At 36.8% G+C, this 21,739-nt stretch overlaps 1 pseudogene; it reads right to left on the bottom strand.

Moving 5' to 3' along the window:
• The window catches only part of LOC112322902 (6-phosphogluconate dehydrogenase, decarboxylating pseudogene), a 46,218-nt pseudogene extending 24,798 nt beyond the window's left edge, over nucleotides 1-21,420 (bottom strand).
• Nucleotides 21,421-21,739: the final 319 nt, after the last annotated feature.

Raw genomic sequence — 21,739 nt, 5'->3', positions numbered from 1 at the left:
TGGAATACTGAGGAGTGAAAGAGTGATACCCACTTATCCTATAAGCCATGAAGACTAAACTTCACTATAAAATAATTACAGCCCAAGTGAGATGACCCTATGGAAGCCAAGAGTACAGGATCTGGGAAGAGCCTCACTGTCTTTGCAATATACAGGTTTCACAGAGAGTAAACATGGCTTATGAATGTGAGAAGATCAAACAGAGCTTTGCCAGGGTAAGCCCTTGAGAAATAGAGAGCAAGCATTTTCAGAAGTTCAAAGCCTTATTCTCAAGGAACACTATTTGCAAGAGATGCTAAAGTCAGTGGAACAGGAACACTGAGTAAAAAAAAAAAGAGAGAGAGAAGCTTCAGATAGAGGGTGGAAGCAACCAAAGGAAGGAAATCCTGGAAAGTAGTATACAGGCAAAATTACAATATTAAGTCTGATAGCACTGCCTTAGAAAGCAATACGTAGCTGAGGGCTAAAGCACACAGCTGAAGAAGAAAATACTTCTGATTTGTACATATAAAAGACAGAAAAGCAACCACACAGAAGGCTTATTTTGAGTATTTCACATAACAACAGAAAGGAAATTCTCAATGCAAGGAGCTCTCCACAAGAACATCTTTCTAATAGCCTAAGAAAATCTATAGTATTGAAATATTGGGGTGTGGGGGCTGTATGATGTAAACCGTAAATAGTCATTAATAAGAAAAATAATTAAAATTATCATAATGACATTTCAATATACAAAGAGAATACACTAGAAAAATGTGTCAGCAAAGTAAATGAAAATGAGCTAAAAGATGTTAAGAAAATTAAGAAAACAATTGCAGTTTTAGAATAAAAGCACACATCTTAATTGAAAAAAATCAAAAATGATATGATGACATCAAGAAGATATAAAACCAATAGAACTGAAGAAAAAATGAAATAAAAACTGAAATACAAAAAATATAAGTGATTATATACCAAAGAATATAAAAGTCAATGCAAAATGAAAAGAAAATCTATGAAAAAGGAAACAGAAATGAAAACAAGAGATTAAAAGAATTTTCAAGACAACTGCTGAGCACAGCCATCAGTCCACCTGGTCAGGAAGCCTGGCCTGAGAAACTGGGTGGCCATGAAGTTCACCCCAGGGCTCAGCTCAGACAGAGAGAGAAGCCAGCAGCCTCATCAACTGCTGAGCACACCCTATTGCTTCATCTCATCAGGGAGCCCAAAGAGTAACCCCCCACTGGAAGAGTCCAGCCCATAGTACCTGTCATGGCCTATGGCTCTGTTCTTCACCCAGGCAGGAGGACAACCAGTGACCTCACCTTAACATGCAACATAGCATGTGGCAGGTTCATGGAAGCAGGAGAAAAGCATCATCACCTAAAAGTAGAGTAGAGCCAGCAGGTGCTGAACCACAGAACCCAGCCTGAAGTCTCATCATATAGCCTGAGACTGTGTCCAACCAACAAGCCCTGGCCCTGCCTGAACACATAGCCCAGGCAGCAGACATCTGCTCTGCTATTCTGTCACTTTTGACATAGTTTATTCACTAAAAGTCAAATCATTAAGTCCAGCCCACACTCAAAAGAAGAAGAATGAAGTTCCACCTTTTGAAAGGAGTACTATCAAATTTGAGAACACATTTCTAAAACACTATAAATATCAACAGTTGTTTTTCTGGAAACAGACTATTTGATTTTAAAATTAATGTGGAAACACAAATAAGCAAGAACATTTAGAACATAATTTTTAAAGTATCATAATAAAAAGGATATTTCCTTACCATATGTTGTCATATTATTGTTTCTATAATTTAAAAATGTAATACCACATAAACCAGTGGAAAAAATAAAAGTCCAAAATATATCCAAGTACATTTGGAAATGTATAAATAATATCTATATCATATTAGAGAGGAAAAAGTTGACTTTTAATAAATGGTGATCCGAAAATTGGGGGTGGGAAAAGTCACTGGAAGGAGAAACAAACAACTAATTTTTAAAAATCTATACAGAAATATAACAATCTCATAGAGAAGACACAGAAAGAAGCAAGATTTCACTGAAAATGTGTTGATATATAGCATTAATTTTGGGAGCTCATGTTTCATGTATTTAATAATAAAACAATTAAATTAGATAAAGAAAAATCTATCTTAGAAGCTACAAATATATTTAAACAAATAAATTTAAGTTTGTGACTTTCACATGGAGAAAAGTCTAAAATGGACGACACTGCCCAGGATAACTAACCCTGGTTCATACAATGATAGGAAAGAAAAATACGAAGAGGGTATAAATTCTACTAAAAATATTTGTGACCCAAATGACAACCGGAAATAATATGTGGATTTTATTTGAATTTTGAATTGAGCAAAACCACTTTATAAGAGAAAACAAACAAAAATTTTCTTGAAACAATGAGAAATATTCACTTCTAGACTGGATAATACATGAAACCAATTGTATCAGTCAAGATCCTTGTAGGGAAAAGGATATCACAAAAAAAATCATTAAGATGTAATAGGGAAGAGAGATTTAAAAAGTGAGCTGGGCTGAGAGATAAAAACAGGAAATGGTAATGCCCCCCAGCGCTAACAACTACAGTCAATGAGCAACATTAAGTTAAAAAGGACACAGGGAAGGAGTGGACACCAGAATCCCAGACATATAACTGTAAGACAAAATTCCACCTTGAGAGAGCCATCACTGCAGGTAAAGAAGCACAGCCAGGCAGGGAGCCCAGCAGGAGGGACCAGGGGAATACACACTTGAGTCCTCCAGACACACAGTCCTCCACAAATGGGGGCCAGAGGATAAGGAGGCTAGCTTAACGATGCCACTTCTGGGGGTAAAATTTCCCACCAGGCAGAGCAGGATGGAGAACAAATGTGAGGTGCAAAGAATATCCAGTACCTCAAAGAAATAGTGTTAAATGTATTAGTGTAATGTTAGTATTAGTGTACTGGTGTTAATAATGCTAATGGCATTAAGCTTATACAAGAAAAGGCTACTAATTTTAGGGAAATTCAAATGAATTCAAACAAATGTTAAAAAATAAAAATCTATAGAAGATAATGCAAATTAAAGATATTCTTGTTGCTATTTTTGCTTGTCTCATAATTAAGAATGAAATAAGCACTGTGCTATGCTACTGATGAAATAGAAAATTGTCACAGTCTTGCTAGAAAGCTATTGGGTAATATGTATCAAGAGGTATAAATATGTTTATAGGCTATACTTCTCCAACCTAAAAAATAAATAGCTAAGAAAACAAACATACTCACAAAAACAACCCTTCACGGCTGGAGTATTTTAAAAGATAAATTATTTTTTAAAAAAAGAAAACAACTTAAAATTAAATGACAGGAAAATATCACCTAATATTAGGTGGTAATTTCAAATTAAATGTAGAAAGACTTTTAATGACTTGGGAAAATGCTCCACAGCCCTCAGGCTCTTTCAAGTCATAGTGAGACAGCTCTAAAATTTTTGTTGCTGTGCTAACCAATTTAGTTTAATCAATATAGAATATTCCACAGCTACCTGTTTCATAACCAAATACCCATCGGGTTATCCCTGTGATGATTTCTCTGTGGCCTTAGAATACAAATCTCCTCTATGCATTCTTTTGCAAAGTTATATTTTTATTTATATAAGTAATACATTGTATTTCTCCTTTTTTAAAAAATCGGAAAAACACCCAGTACACCAAGCATAAGAGGAAAGCCTCATCTACCACCACCCCAGTTCCCACTCCTTTTCTCAGAGGAAAACACCGCATGCATCCTTCCACTCCAATTTCCATCAAGTCGTTACGCGAGACCTAAACTATAGACACGTGTATAATTATGAATACATGCACAGACAAAATCCAGTAATATCTTCATGTAAATCACTTCCAATTTCAAGGCCTTCGCCAGTTTTTATGCTATCAAAAGTATTTGCTCACAACCTGGCCAAACATAGTTCTTAGCAACTACTTGAAATTTTATCAGTCTTACAGAAGAAAATGTGCCTTTGTGTTTCAATTTACATTTACAAGTGTAATAATGTTTACCAATTATTTTATATCTATGATAATAAATAGCTTGTTCGTAGCCATTATCTATTTTATCTATTTATTTTTTCCTTTTAATACATAGTAGCTCTTTATATTTATACAATGTATCATCTGTTGATGCATTGCCAACATTTTCTCCTCTTCATATTTTTAAATTTACTTTATTGATGATATCTCTTTTTTGTAGTACAAGTTTTAAGCTTTTTATGAGGTTAAACTCGCTAGTCATTGGTTAAGACATTTAGGATTTGTATTTCTGTATGAACTTTTATCCCTGTCATTTTAAAAAATGGTTGCATTATTGTCTCCTAGTACTTCTATTGTTGATTTATACATTATATTTTTCAAGTGCTTATATATAGTTCCTAGCAAAACATCCATTTTTTATTTTTCTATTTCTTGCCACACAATTTGTGCATTTTATAGTTTTAATCACTTCAAAAGTGATAAATAAAGCTTCTCCAATTTCTCATTTGCAGATATATTTTATATTTAGCTAGATCGGACTTGACAGTGAATCTATTTTATTGTCCTTGTCAAAGAATCAGCTTTTATTTTTATGACTCAGGATTATTCCATTAATTCTTTCCTTTATTTGTATTAATTCCTAAATTTTATTATTTTCCTAGAACCTGGTTTATTAATTTAATCTGTTATTAATTTAATCAAACTGTAATTGGCATCCTGTCTTAAGCACCCCAGGGTGGGGCAGAATACTTCCTCTGGGTGTTCACATTACAGGATCGAAGATGGTGGAGAAGTGTGAGGATGCTACACTAACTCTCCTCAGGACCAGTCTGATACAATTAAATCGAGGTTACTGCCTGAGAGTACTGGTTCTTGTCGTATGGGGAATGACTCAGCACAGGGATCCTGGTGGTTGTTCCTTCTCTCCTCAAAGCCACCAACCCCCACCCCACCCCCCGACTCTCCTCAAACATCTCTAGTCCACTCTGTCCTCCCTTTGCTGGCGCCCAGGCTAAGTGGCTGCAAATGAAATTGTGATTTGGCCCTTCAAGAAGCTCTGTGCGCCCCAGCTCTCTCTCCCTGGCAGAGAGAAATCCTGCTGCTTTTCACAGCTGAAGGTTATCTGGGTTCCTTTCTGGCTCTGGTGCTGTAGGCTGGGGAGCCTAGCTTGGGGTTTAGACCCCATACTTCTCAGGAGGAACCCCCAGCCACTAAAATATCCCTCTTGAACCTCAGCCGCTACGCGTGGGAGCCCAGCCAGCCCTCTTGCACCTCCTCCGCACTCCTTCCTAGTCATGTTGTGCTGAAGTGTCTTCTTCTGCCTGTCCCTGGTTGTAAGTAAGGCTTCTCTCCAGCTAGCGTTTGGTTGGTTATTCTGGATTTCTCTACAATTTAGTTGTACCAGATTGGTCCTGGGAGCAAGTTAGTGTAGCTTCCTCTTGCTTCTCCACCATCTTGGATCTTGTATATCAACCTCTGTGTTTTGATATTTTCCCACAGTGTAAGAGTTGCCTATTAATAGAAAATTTCCAAGTACTTAATTTTCATGATTAATATATCTGGTCTTCTCTAATTTAGTCTTGTGCTTTCTATTTATTGTTCTTTCTTTACATTATATTTTAATTTTTCCTTTGTAATTTTAAATGTAAACATCTTGTTTTTAAATGTGTTGAGTTTGCATTTTTAAAGTAATGAACTTCAGTGTCCCCAATTATGAATATCAATAATTTAAGAGCAGATCCTGACTTCTATGTGGAATGAGAAAATTACCAAACCTTTTAAAATTCTACCTCTACTTTCCATGCTTTCATTTTTGTTATAATCTGTATTTAAACCTTGATTATCATTCTAAACTATTTTGTAATGATTTTGTAATTCTTTAATTTTATAATTTTGTAATTTTCCATCAGTTTTTTCTTAGAACCACTGACAAAATTCTTTGTTAAAATATTTATTTACTTGTACATCACTCATATGAGTATGATTTTAATGTGTTCATTAGTTATTTATTATCAGAATAGAATAAATGCTAGCTTTTTAGTCTTTCCCATTTCTTTTCATAATATAAATGGGAACTTGACTGGATAAAGAATTCTTAAATCCTAACCTTTTTCCTTAAAATCCCTTATAACAGACCTTTCAACCTGGTGTATCAAGAAAGGGTTTAGGAATGTCAACAAGGGTAGGAATCCCCTCAGCCTGAAGGTAACCGAGCAAACAAACACCTTGGCAGCTGGAACTCCATACTAATCACCTGGCTGCAAACAGCCCTGAGAATTTAACATGCAACATTTTATTTCCTCTTTTTGCCATGTTGCTAATATGTTGGGAACTCCTACTATAGATGTTGCCCTATTGTTTTCTTTTTAAAGTCTGGAAAAGTTTGACACCCAGGTGTTTTTTTTCTTTCATTGTACTTATTTTTTTCTACATTCTAGAGCTTTTACATTTTTTTCACTGTTAAATGCCCATACTTATATTAGAATGTATTTATGTTCCACTCCTTTTAGTTAAATTTGACAACTTGTGAGCCATTTGAGTTTACAGAATAAGTTTATTCTTCAGTTTCAATATTTCGCCTTATAAAATTTTGCATATGTCTTCTAGGTCATTTGTTCTGATTATTCTTCTTCCAAAAGGAATTTTTTATATTTTGCTGTTAGTCTTTTATATTAATCATCTTTTCATTATTTTCAGCTCTTTTTCCTTTCCTCTGAATTCTAGGCAACATCTTTTTATTCACATTAATCATTTTTTTATTGTTAATCTATTACAGTTGTCCCAATTTTCCCCTTTTGCTCTCCTCCATCCATCCCACTGACCTCTCCCACAGTCAATTCCTACATTGTTGTCCAAGTCCATGGGTCATTCATACACATTCTTTGACTAGTCCCTTCCCCTTCTTTCCACCATAATCCCCTCCTTTCTCCCCCCTGGCCACTGTCAGTCTGTTCCTTTTTTTCATGTCTGTGGTTCTATTTTGTTCATTAGATTCCTCTTATAGGTGGGATCATATGGTATTTGTCTTTCACTAACTGGCTTATTTCACTTAGTATAATATTCTCCAGTCCTATCCATGGAGAAGGGCAGAAGCTTTTTAATTTCATGTAGTCCCATTTGTTTATTCTCTCCTTTATTTCTCTTGCCCTGGGAGATACATCATCAAAAGTATTGCTATGTGGGATATCTGAAGTTTTCCTACCTATGTTTTCCTCTAGAACTTTTATGGTGTCATGACTTTTTTTTTAAGTTTCTCATCCATTTGAGTTTATTCTGGTGTATGGTATAAGTTGGTGGTCTAGTTTCATTTTGTTTCACGTGTGCCAAGTCCAGTTTACCATTTATTGAAGAGGCTATTTTTACTCCATTGTATACTCATGCCCCCTTTGTCAAATGTTAATTGATCATTGAGACTTGGCTTTATTTCTGGGTTTTCTATTCTGTTTCATTGACTTATATGTCTGTGCTTTTGCCAGTACCAGACTGTTTTCATTACAGTGGCCTTGTAATATAGTTTGATATCAGGTATTGTGATCCCTCCAATTTTGTTCTTCTTTCTCAAGATTGCTGAGGTTATTTGGGGTCTTTTTTGTTTCCATATAAATTTTTGAAATATTTGTTCTTGGTCTGCAAAATATGTCATTGGTATTTTAATAGGAATTGCATTGAATGTATGAATTGCTTTGGGTAGTATGGACATTTTAGTGATGTTAATCCTCCCAGTCTGTGAACACTGTATATGTTTCCATTTATTTGTATCTTCTTTAATTTATTTCTTCAGTGTTTCTGTAGTTTTCCTAGTACAGGTCTTTTACCTCCTTGATTAAATTTATTCTTAGGTACTTTATTTTTTCTTGTTGCTATAGTAAATGGGATTTTTTCCTAGTTTCTCTTTCTGATATTTTATTGTTGGTATGCAAAAATGCCATTGATTACTGAATATTGACTTTGTATCCCACTATTTTGCCAAATTCACTTATTAGGTTGAGGGTTTTTTTGATAGAGACTAAAAACTTTTCTATATACACTATCATATTTTCTGCAAATAATAACAATTTTACTTCCTCCTTTCCAATTTGGATGCTATTTCTTTCTTTTTCTTTCTGATCACTGTGGCTAGAACTTGCAGTATATGTTGAATAAAAGAGGTGAAAGGAGGCACCATTGTCTTGCTCCTGATCTTAAGGAGAAAACTTTTAGTTTTTGCCTGTCGAGTATGATCTTGGCTGTAGGTTTCTCATATATGGTTTTTATTATGTTGAGTTATGATTCCTCTAGTCCCACTTTGCTGAGTGTTTTTATCATAAATGGGTGCTGGAGTTTATCAAATGCTTTTTCAGCATCTATTGATATGATCATGTGATTTTTGTCCATTTTATTTATGTAGTGTATTATATTTATTATTGCAAATATTGTACCATCCTTGTATCCCTGGGATGAATCCCACATGGTCATGGTGTATGATCTTTTTAATATATTGCTGAACCCAGATTGCCAATATTTTGTTGAGGATTTTAGCATCTATGTTCATCAAAGATATTGGCCTGTAGTTTTCTTTCTTTGTTGTGTCTGTACCTGGTTTTGGAATTAGAATGACACTGGCCTCATAAAAAGAGTTTGGAAGTTTTCCCTCTTCTTGAACTTTTTGGAATAGTTTGAGAAGGAAAGGAGTTAGTTCTTCCTTGAATGTTTGGTAAAATTCACCTGTGAAGCCATCCAGTCTAGGGCTTTTGTGTGACAGTTTTTTTGGTTACTGATTCAATTTCATTAGTTATTATTGATCTATTCAGGTTTTCTACTTCTTCCTGATTCAGTTTTAGAACATTGCATGTTTCTAGAAATTTGTCTATTTTGTCCATATTGTCTAATTTCTTGGCATATGGTTGTTCATAGTAATTTCTTACCATCCTTTGTATTTCTGTGGCATCAGTTGTAACTTCTCTTTCATTTCCAATTTTATTTATTTGGGTCCTCTCTCTTTTTTCCTGATGAGTCTGGTTAAAGGTTTGTCAATTTTGTGTATCTTTTCAAATTACCAGCTCCTAGATTTATTGATCCTTTGAATTGTTCTGTTGGTCTTTACATCATGTAATTCTGCTCTGATCTTGATTATTTCCTTCCTTCTACTTGCTCTGGACTTTGTTTGCTGTTGTTCCTCTAGTTCTTGTAGATGTAGGTTAAGTTGTTTATTAGGCAACATCTTAACTTAAACTTTTATGTAATTCTTGACCTTCTGCCATGTCAGTCCTACTCTTTATTTTGTCTTCAACAGGTAAAAATTTTATTTCCACTTAAATAAATTTTATAACATTTATAGTTAAGTTTTATAATTAAGTTATATACATTTTATAACATTCATATTTATATTTAGGTTGTACTTAATAACCTATATATTACTTCCTATCTCTTGACCCACACATTTGTTATCTTTATTATTTCATGACATCTCTTTTCTACATTGTCATATATATAACACCTTATAAAGTTTGATTGGGTTCAAAAGTTTACACTGATACTACAATAAAATAGGTATTTTTATTATGTCAGGATTATTTATAATTCCTTTTTGTTACCAAATGTTTTCATCACCTCCACATTGTTTTGAGTTTTCTTCATATTTGCCAGATGGTGGTAGTTCTATACAGGCATCTATTTTCCAACAAAACAGAGAACTATATGATTTTGGAAACCTCTTATTCTCCAATTGAATGCCATTGATTTCCTCTTATTGTCCTGAAGTTGGAAAGTTAGTTAATTGCTTGTTTTTCCAATCATTTAGAAGCCTAAGGAACATGGGCAAATAGTTCTGGTCAGTGGGAAAACTGCCTTCCAGTGTTTCTATAAACAGAAAAATAGAAAAACATCTCATGCTACACAGCAGGTCTAGTATCCTGGTGCTGTAACCAACTGCCTCAAGAAAGAAGTTCTGTGTTTCTCAAAAAAAATATCTGCTGTCACTCACCCTTTACCTCTGCCTTCCACCTAAGCTCAGACTTTCTGGCACATATACCTTCAATTTCCACCTGGTCCCCTTCAAGTGGTTGCCATCAATTACACCAGAGAGGAGTCCTGAAGCTTTGGGCAAATGCTCTTTCCTTTCCCAAAGTAAAAGCGCTGGAGCACACATTTAAGTTTATGTGTAATCCAGTTCCCTGGGGTTTTTTCCTACTACAGGTAACTTCGTCTCAGACTCTTTTTTTAAAATTTTTATTGTTATTCAATTACAGTTGTATGCCTTTTCTCCCCATCCCTCCACCCCACCCCAGCTGAACCCACCTCCATCCCCCACCTCCACCCTCCCCCTTGGTTTTGTCCATGTGTCCTTTATAGTAGTTCCTGTAATCCCCTCTTCCCACTGCCCCCGCCCCACCCCTGGCTATTGTTAGATTCTCAGACTCTTATGAAGACATTTAGAACAAGTTCAAGTCTTGTCTTTTGTCTCCACTGTGCCCATGTATTGTTACACATAATCATTGTTCAGTATTAGCTTGCTTCCCTGCCTTCATGACTGATAGATTTATTACAGGAGCACCTATTACTACCAGCAGTCTAGTGTTTGGGACCCCCATTTCAAATGAACATCCTTACTGCTGATCACAGAGATTCCTAAAATTTGGAACACAGGCGCCATATTTTGCCTATATAATGTGTACCCACGTTTTTGTGCATATTATACTTGGGATTATTGTACTCATTATTATACCCATGGTATGTATAATCTGCATCCTTTTCCCCTCAAAAACTTGGGCAAATAAGTGCACATTATACCTGGCAAAATATAGTAATTACATTATAATGCACCAGTAAAAGAAAGAACCTGACATCTGTGTAGCAATACAAATCCCAACTCTTCTATCCCATCAAGGAAGATGGGATTGCCTCATTCGAGGTAATAAAAAGATAAGTGATGAGTGAGGAATCTGTTATAAGTGGTAACATTATCTTAAAAAGAGAAGGAAGTACGGGGGCAGGTCGGACTTGAGGCCTATTCAGGGTGCAAAGAGACTGTTCATTATGGGTCATTTGGTCCATAAAATCCAGTCCAGAGCTGGCCAATAGAACTTTCGGCAATGATAGACATATTCTACATCTTACATTTGATACAGTAGCCATTAGCCACATGTGGCTATCAAGCTCTTGAAATATGACAGAATGTCTGAGAAACTATATTTTTAAATCTTAATTTTAGTTCAGTTTAACTTATTCACATGTATTGTACAGCATACAGCTAGTAAAAACATTAACTTGTCTTTTAAGCCTCCTCCCCTAAATCCAATCCTCTAGTTTGCCCAAGAACCACTGGGTTATTTCAAGGAGATGTTGAAACAAATATTGCCTTTCTTACATTTTTCATTAATTTATCACTTTAGATTTTAAAGAATCTTGCGTATTAGGTCTAGAAGGTTAAAGGAAGCATCAAACCCTTCCCTCCAGGAACTATGAGCCTCGTGTCAGAGCTAAGCTGCAACGTACTGTCAAATAAGCTGGAAAACTCAGGGACCCTTATAAGCTTAATAAGGATTTGGGAAGGGATGGGGCTCTTTTACCTCAACAGTCATTTCTTCCCCTTCTAGAGTCACTTCATGGAGGAGTTCTAAGGAGTCTACCATCACTGATCTTGCCAGTCCTCACCTCCCTCCCCAAGACTACCAAGATCTGTCCTCATAAACACAAACTCTTCAACCTCATGCAGGTGTTTCAGGCTTGAGGTGTTTTACTGTAGCAGTCAACTTCTAATCTCCCTGGGTCTGTAAAATAGTGCATTTTTACTGCATCTTATCTTATTTTTCCTATGAGATTAAAAAAATAACTTTTGCCTAATGACCTATTTTATGCACAGCATGTGGTTAAAATTAAAGTAATACTGTTCATTCTACATACAAACTATTTTTCATCTTGGGAAAAACATTGATTACTCCCAGAGAACACTGCTGCACAGTCATTACTACTTCACCATTTTACAGATGAAGAGTGGGAGGAGGAACTGAAAAAAGACTAAATGAAGAATGTTTGTGAGGTGCCCTAGCCAGAATCAAAGTTAAACTTTTAAGGTCTGTGATTTTTCAGTTCAGCCTCAGACTGTCCTCTCTCTAAAGTTCTAACCATAATCCCCTTCAATTAACTGTGAGCATATTTTACATAATAAATCTGAATTCATACCAGCAAATAGTCTTCCCCAGGAAGAAAGAAACAAAGAAACTTAAGACTTTGTTGTTAGCCATATAACTGTTTGTTATTATGCTGTTAATATCATCAAAAATTTTATTGACTGGTTCCATGGGAGAAACTCAGATATTTGTGAAACTAGGGAGTTGCTACTCCTCCCCCCACCCTGATTTAATAACCTAGAAAATAGGAAACCATACAACACATGATTTAGAAATCACCAACACACAAAAATGGCTACATCTGCTCCCATATCTCTCTTACCTCCACAGCCTGCCTTATCACTGCAAAGATAACTGTACTTGATGGGGCATAATTGATTGGGTGGGCATGTTTCTTTTCAGAAACATCTTTGAAGATTTTACTCCAGAGTAAAATCTCAGTTAAAAATATCTTCTCCATGTGGTTCCACCTACCCCAAATTCTTTTCTTCCTAAATATACTTGTATCAGAAATTCCTTCTCTTTGTCGCAAGTCCTAAAATTCTGCCAGAATTGCTTTTTACTTAAGAATAATCCTCTTCCAAAATCCAAATATCTTTGAAAATATTATAGATCTGTTCCTCATCAAGCTGTTAGAGAAATTAGACTTTTAATTTGGTGCAGGTGCATCAAAACACTTATGCGCAGCAAAGCGGACCTATACAGCATGCCAGATGTAGGCTAGTGGTCCTTACATCTTAGTGTATGTAACATCGACTTCTAGAATTTGGGAGAAATGCAACGTTTTTGGTCCCCATCCCCCGCAGAGATTCTAAATCAGTAATTTGAGAAAGCTACAGAAATTTGCATTCAAACAAGTTTTACCAGGCAGTTCTGATGCATGTTGCTCAGTTCCTGGAAATGTCCCCGGAGAGGTGCGCAGAGAACAATCTGCCTCCTACACGGGACCCTGTGCATCACCATTTTGATAAGGGTTTAGGTCATTTGAATACATGGAACATTGGGGATCATAGGAAAAGGGCTAAAATGGAATGACAGATGAATATTTGAAAATGACTCAGTGCCAAAGGCATACTTTGCAAGTTCAAAATTTCATCAAAGTTTGGCTCTGCACCCAGGAGAGCAGCAACCTCACATTTTCTTCTTTTTTCTCCTCCTCCTGATCGTCTTCTACAGAAGTCCCTTCTCTCAGGGCCTGCAATCTATTTGACATAGTCCAATATCACATGGACAAAATCACTTTTATATGCTGCCATGGGAATTCATCTATCTTTAACATTACTTCAATAAGAAAACATATAAAGTACAAACAATGCAGAACCCTCCTTCCCTAAGACAGAAATTAAATGTAACTGACAAGGAAACCAGACGAGCTTCTAAGACAAAAATAAAACAACTCCATGTTGTCAAGAAAAAGCATATTAATGGATTGTATTGCCTCTCAAAAAAATCACAGTGATCAGGAATATCACAGTAGGGAATGATTGCCACTTTCAAGCGTTCCCCAAAGCTTTGTATTGTAGTTGTTCCTTATAATGTTTTAATTTGAGTGCACTAATTTTTTTTAAGTATAATATAAACTCGTAATAAGAGAAGTACAAAAGAATATTCTAAAACCAGTTATGAGTGAGTACTGGGTTAATCATCTGCTTCTCTCCGTTAGGATGAACTATTATGCCCTTATTCCTCCAGTGTGTGAAGTGTGACACTCAGACTTACAGCATCAGCATCACCCAGGAACTTGTCAGGAGTGAAGAAGTACAGGCCCCGCCCCAGACCAAATGAGTCCAAATCTGCATTTCAACAAGGTTTCTGTTGACTCCCAATGCACATCAACATTGGAGAAACACTACGATTTCACATCAGGACTCACCTCTGAGGGAACTCGGAGCCCATCTGTTGTGGATACGCTCCGATGTTGGTGATATTAAGTATCTAGAGTCTGGGCCTGAAATATTCATAGAGATTATGAGTTTAGAATCAATTTTAAGAAATAAATCCATTTTTATAAATAAGTTTCTATAAAAATTATATCATCAACATTTTGATTCCTACTAAGGATTCGGTAAAACAAAACTAAAGTCCTCAATTTCATAGGGAATGGCAGAGTCTTAACAGAGAGTAGGTTCAAGGATCATACTAGTTAGAATTTTTTAAATATGTGTTCAGAATCACGTAATACCATAAAATAAATTCTTGTTCCACCACCATTTGGTTAGTAACCCTAATTAAACTATTTGATGCCTAGCCACTTTGAATAAAAGTACAGAAGAAAATACCTATATTGAGCACCCATAAAGTCCTCTAAAATTCTTTGGTTATAAAATCCAAAAGCAAATTTTAATTCTTTACTTCATTACTCTCCAACTCAAACATCCCTAACCCTGAATAAGAGACATCAACAAAATTATGAAAACACAATAAAATGGGGTAAAACAGAAGAAATGGATAAGAGGGTTCATTCAGTATTGATATTTGTTAATTTCTCTTTTTAATTTAAACTACTTATTTTGCTTAGTCACTGAGGTCCTAGAATTTAAGCTCCAGACCCTTGAAACTGGGTCTTGATTTCTGGTAACAATCCTGTGACAAATAAAGTTATTAGTTTACCATGGATCAAAGACAGAGTTCTGTCCTTTGATGAAATTTCTCTCATTTTAATTCTTAACTGTAACTGCAGCCTACACCAAAGCCAATCATCACGAAAACATATGCAGAATATTTTAAAGCAACATGCAAAAGAGTAGGTAGATAAACACAAAGCCATCAGCATGATCAAACTATTTAAAGCATGTTCCTTTAATGAATTCATGATGTATGTGATGAAAAAGCTTATTTTTATTCACCATAATGAAACATTACACAATTTTGATGACCCAATTTTTGCTCATTTAAATTATTTTCTCTTTAATTTACCCTGATTTACTGATTTTGTATTGCTAACTTTGCATTATTCCTACTTATAACAATCTCTGAATTTTTCTCATGTTATTTTTATACAATTCCATTCATTGCAAAGGTCTCTTTTCTAACATTTTGATATTTCCCAATCGACTACAAAGGCGAAGGTAAGCACCTTCTCACGAACAGGGGTTTGTGCTGCCATTAGTATAAAAATGCCATACATTCAGCAGAAAAAGGTCGCTGCAGAATGAAGAATACAAACCCTCACTTTTATGAATAAAGGGAGAGAGATATTTGTGAGTTGGCTTATATATAATTGTATATATTTAGTTTGGCTGATAGGTGGAGGATAAGTGAAGCCAGACATAACATGTAAACAGAAAAATATATAGCTTGATTTTATAGTACTGTGCTTTTGTTAGCAGCTGGGAACTTAGCTACCTCTGTACATACACAGATATATACAACCATATGCAGCGTGCATAGAGTTTTTCAATGTCTATCAAGTACCTTAATGCTATCAAAGTATTCCAGTGATAATGAAACTCAAGGCTCAGAGGACAGTGAGAATATTATTCCATATAATGTATTATGCATCAATAGTTTCAGGCAGGCGGATTCTACCAGCCTCTCAGGCCACCACAGCAGAGTCAGTGAAAAGAATATTAACTGACTCAAGAAATGGAAAAATAGAAAAAAGAAAGGGGAAGCAAAGGAAGTAAAACATACACCCTTCTTCTTTTTTTTTTAATCTCTGACCATCTTTTTATCCACCTTGAGGTCTACAGATTTCCTCTTTGGACCCTATGCCTATTCTCCATTCTCCAAATGTTCATCTGACCCTTCCTTTGCCTTTACTTGTCAAATTGGAGCTTTTAATTCAAATGAATCCATTATTAGGACCACACTCTAATTCCAACCCTAATCAATATGCCTATCCCACAGGCTTGACATTAATTCCACCTGAGTAATTTTTTTTTCTGCATAGAAAAACTACTTTGTCACAGCAGCAAATTTTAAAGAAGAAAATTTGCTGAAGTCCCTTTGCTCAGTAATAGCCTCTACTTGTCATTTTTTAAAAGATAAACTGGGTTCATTATTAAGAAATAGTTGCTATTGCCAATCTTTTTAACACCAAAACTGCAACTTGATCTTTAAAATCCCTTTTTATTGATTACTCTCATTCCACATTATATTGGAAAGACATATTTTAGATAGTATAAAACCTTTTCTCATCATTGCACAAGAAATAAAACAATTTCAGTTGATGTTTACTAGGAGATACACACTTCAATACTTGTGTACCATACAAACAATTAACATACTCCTAGTATCAGGCACATTACACAAATTTGCACAGGGATTTTGAAAAGGTGATACCAAAAAAGGCTGAAGTGGCACAGAGAGGGGTTTCTTCAACTTCATTGTTTTCCAAAGCAGATTACCAACTTTGCAGAACTTTCCTGTTGAGTTTAAACATACCACATGCTCACATTTTAACATGTGGACTTTTAAATACAAAGGAGGACTTGTCCCTAAATATCAGGAATTTGCCTATTTAATTGAACTATTCCAATAGTTTTATAAAGATACTTTAGTAATTTTCTCCTGACTTTGCTACCCCCGTCCACCCAAGTCTTGTATTCTGAAGGCCTCTTTCTATTTTCATGCTGCCTCTGACTCACAGTCTGTTCAGGAGTTTCAGTACAGGCACATCACACAGCAGGTATGTGCATGTGTCTGCTCATCTTTTTTATTATTGTTGTTTACATAATGATGCAAGTCATATTTATTACAAAATGGTTGCAGGAGAATATCAGTCAGAATCTGGGGAACATCAAACTTCAGATAAATTGTGTAACAGGAATGTTATGGATATTCTGTAAAATAAATGTCAAGTTGCTGTTCTGTTGTGCTTTATTTTTTTAAATAGCCTTAACATTTTAAGCAAAGTGACCCCAAATGAAATGAAACAATACCACATGAGGTATATACATATATATGTATGTTTGTATATATGTGTATATATATAAAATCATTTGATAAGTATACATTTTTTAAATGTGAATGGAAAAGGAATTTAGATAAAAGGCTTCTTGCTCCTTTGGCTCCAGGTAAGACCTCAGCTCACCTCACTGAAACCCTTGTCTCTCGATAACAGCTCTTGCCCACTCCTCTCTGTCCCCTCCTTGAGGTAAGCCCCAAAATTTAATGTTGCAACCCAATAATATGCCTCAAGCAGTCCCTGTCACACAAGTAATGTCACCAAGGTCGTGGGAAAAAGTCATCAAAAATATAATGAATTAGCTCCCTTTTGTCAATGCCACGTGATGGCATTGCTGCAGCCTTTTTGTGACAGAGTATTCAATCTATACCTAGTTTTTTGGAAGGAGCACAATTCAATAGTCAAGATTTAACAAACTTGCAAGCTAGACCTTAAATTATACACTGAACCTGAATTATGTTTGAAATAGATTTCTTTATAGTTTAGAACAAATGATTTCCAGATGAGAGTTAAAACTCAAAAATAGAGCCTAGAATTCAGAACTGTTTGGTTGGATTAAGAAATCTGTAGGTTAAGACAAAATGAAGGTTCAAAATCTGCTAAAAGCATGTATTTTTGGTTTACTTGCTCCTTGGAGAATGTTCATCGTGAATGCTATGGAATTTCTATCAATCCCAAAAAGAACCAAATATTCTACTTTTGGAAACCTAAAATAAATAAGAAGAAACACAGCTTTTTTATGCAATATAGCAAAAATTCATAATGAAAGCTTGGAGATAAATCCATTTACTGGAACAGTTAAGATCAGACCTAGGGAAATCGAGGGCATTTCTTCTGTGATGCTATATCTTTCCATTTTTTAGGGATTTTTCCCCCTGTATTACCATATACATAGTCTCTTGCCTTGGGAAAGGGAACTCTGAAAGGAATACTGTGGTTCATTCTTTCACAGAATGCTCTTTTTCGAAGCCAGAAAATATAGAATCATGAAATAATTTCAGATTCACATTTTTTGTGACAATTTGATCTTTATGTCAGCACAGTGAATGTATGCAGTAGCTTGCTGACATACATACAATGTAATATAGAGAAAAAGACCAGAATTTTGATTTGGAAGAATTGGGGTTGAATTCCAACTCTATTGCCTACTAACAAGTAAAGATCTCTCTAAGCTTCATTTTTCTCCTCTGTAGATGTGAATAATACCTAGATTAATGGATATTGGAAGGGTCAGAAAAAATGTACATAAAGTTAGAAATACAGTGTTTGAGTCGTACTGAGCGGTCAGTGTGGGACCTATTACATTGTGGGTATTATAGAAACAAATAGAATCAGCAAGCCAGCACGTAAATGTATCCAGCAATACCCTCCTGGATCTGGAAATATCCAAAAGCATCAAAGGTATATATTGTAATTGCTAGCTTTCTCCCATAGTGCAACGAAGCAGCCTGGTCGCACTATGGCTTTAGGTGCGCATTGGAACTTCATAGTCACAAGGATGAAATAAATGAAAACTAACAACTGGCACATCGACCAGCAGAGCCACAAAGGCCCTTTCCCAGTTTTTCCAATAGATTTTTTCTTTTATATTTTACTTATTTATTTTTTGTTGTTGTTCCGTTATAGTTGTCCAAATTTCCCCCGTTGCTCTCCCCTGCCCTGCCCACACCCTGCTCCCACAGTCAACCCCCACCCTGTTGTCCATGAATACATTTTTAATATGCAGTGTTTCTTTGATAAACCTTATCTTAATTTATATGTAAAGGAGTACCAGCAAAGTATGGATAAATATGTACATGTGGTGCAAAGTAGGTTTGAATAAAGGTACCCTAAACTGCCTAGGGAATAAATCTTTGACCAAATCTGTCTCCCTGTTCCTGGTATTTCTCTTGTTTTCTTCCTTGCCCTTCTCTCATCACTGGAAGTCCCAATTCTACCCATTCTCCAAGTCCCAGCTCAAAGGTCACATCTCCCATGAAGCCAAGGGAGGCAATTCCTGTCTCCTTTATCACTGTTGATACAATGGAGTTGCACATTTTCTTACAGTAATCATTATTAACAAACTAGTACAAAGTTGGCATCCCTGCAATTACACATGCCAAAAAGTTAAGAATAGCTTTCATCTCTACTTCTAGCCCCAGTTCAGCCCAGCAGTCACCTGGGATGCCTTGCACTGTCTGTTCCCTCTGCCACTCCTTCCTTCCTGACCTTTCATAACCTGGCACTCCCACCGGACCATCAAAACACCTCTCAATTGGTGTTCCTGTCTCCAGGCCTGCAACTGCACTGTTTTTCCCTCAACTGTTAACAGAATATTCTCTTTAAAGCAAAAATTTCATCGTAGCACCAAATTTGTAAATCGTTTCTCCTTTATCTACTTAATAAAATCCAAGTCCAGGCGTGAGTGCATGTCCTTGCCTGAGAAGGTAGGTTTGGGCAGGGGACGAGAGCTTGGGTCTTAGAATTGTACCCTCCGGGCCTGCAGCCTGCTTCCACCACCCACTCACCACCCATGTGACTGAGGCACTTACTCAAATCCTTTGGCTTCCACATGCCTCTTTAAAGTGAGAATTGTTGGGAGCATTAAATGCAATAATGAATTTACAGTGACTAGCAGATGGCCTCCCACACAGAGGCAAATAGTTGCTATTCTTAATGTGATCCCCTAATGCAGCTCTGCCCTCATCTACCTCCTCCCTTCAACTCCACGCCCACCTCCCAGATTTCTTGTCCTGAGAACATACTGTTACCTCTGCCTGGAGGACAGTGAACCTACTCACTTCATCGGTAATACTAACACATGTAGCAAATATGACTCAGTGCCCATGATCTTGGGCATGCAAGAAAACCTATTTTATAATAACTAAAATTAATTTTCTATTTTGAGCTCCATTTTTATGGAAAGTAGAAACCTACTGTCAATCAATTCTTAAGTCCACCTCCCTTTTACCATGTCCTTAGGGCTGTGTCTGAGTTCTGAATCACTCACAAAGCATCAAGGTGCTGGAAGCGAGGCTGTTCAGTGACAGTTACCATGCCTGCATTCCTGATCATTGTGCTGTCTTCACCCAGCTCTGGCCATCGATCATGCAGTCCTGGGAAATCTTCTTGCTATTTCCATGCCCTTCTTGGCCACTCAAGGATGCATTCTGCTACTTCTCACTCATTGTAAAACAGTGAGACAGTCTCTGACACGTCTGGGGTCCTGTCATCTCCCTGAACCCCACCCTGTCTGTGCATGGAGGCTGCAGGTTCTCTGTGGAGGCCCTGTCCACCCTCTCCTACCAAGGCTTACCCCTCCTGGTGCTGAGCAGAGGGGAAAAGTGCAATGCCCCTTCTAAAGGACACTCCAACTGAAACCCCATATATCTTCCTCCTTAACTTTATCTAGTCTGACTCATGAGATGTGTTCTAAGCCTTAGGTCCTTGGAGTCTATTTCAGTTTTTTCTCTGATGGTGGCTGTAGGAAACCTGATGAGGCAGTAAAATCAGCAGCCTACCTGCTTTAATTGGGAATAATAAAGTGACAATAGGCATATTGGAAAAAATATTTACACTTCAAAATATTGTCACAATGCAATATTAAAAATAGCTAACACTTGAGTGAGGCAGTCAGATATGGCCTCACACAAAGTACAGTCTGCATCACTCAGGGTCTCAGCAGCCAACAGATGGTAACTCAAGTTAGGGATCTTGGAGTAGGATTTATAAAGGAATAATTTTGCCAATCTTTGGGCAGGGTATAGATAAACCAAAAGAAATAATGCAGTTCCCTGGGGCGAGGGATGGGCTGGGAGGGTTACCACCCCTAGACCCAAAGAGACAGGGACAACAGACAATGGGAGCAGGAAGTAGAAGCCAGAAGGAGAGAATGGTAGGGACCCGCCTCCTCGAGGAGAACAGTGGGCCTTTAATCAAGAGCCAGGCATCCAGAGGGAAGCCTGTGAAATAAATACCACAACTGCACTCTTGGCTCTCCCTCATATCTCCATCCAGGGCTCAACAACAGAAAGGGAGAGCGCATGGGAGACCTGTTGAGGTAGCCCTACAGGTTTGCTTTTTGGACTAGGAAGCAAGACAGAGAAGAGTGGAGGTCACATCTACGGGGTCAAAGGGAAGATACCCAGGGCATAGTCCAGGAGAAAACTCTTCTGTACTAATCAAGTACAACTCTATCTCAGCTCTAGCTGCTATAGCAAATATCGTATACTGGGCTGCTGCTTTCAGGTCTGGAGGCAGACTGTCTGATATCACGGTGCTGGCATGGTCCAGTTCTGCTGAAGGCTCTCTTCCTGTCTTACAGATGGCCACGCCTACTATGTCTTCACATGGCCTTCCCTCGGTGAGTGCACACGGAGAGAGATCTCTCTTTCTTAAGGCCACCAATATCATGATGGTTTCACCCACATAGCATAATATGACCCTAATTACCTTCCAAAGGTCCTACCTCCAAATACCATTATGTTGGAAGTTAGGGCTTCAACATACGAATTTGACGGGGACACCATGACAAACTCAGACAGTGTTTTCTTAGTGAAGTCACACTCATGTCGCAGAATCAACTGTTCCTATATTTTACTCCATGCTTCAATGCTTTGTACATAACTCTGTGAAAGACATACACGTATTGTGTTGCATTTTAGTGTATGTGTGTTTTTCTTTCACTGTACTGAGTGCCTTAAGGAGAGAGAAACATTTTGCTTGTTTTTTT

This window comes from Desmodus rotundus, chromosome 10, assembly GCF_022682495.2.
Source record: "Desmodus rotundus isolate HL8 chromosome 10, HLdesRot8A.1, whole genome shotgun sequence".
Classification (NCBI taxonomy): domain Eukaryota; kingdom Metazoa; phylum Chordata; class Mammalia; order Chiroptera; family Phyllostomidae; genus Desmodus; species Desmodus rotundus.
The sequence above is the reverse complement of the archived record's forward strand: the minus strand, read 5'-3'. Positions and strand labels throughout refer to the sequence as shown.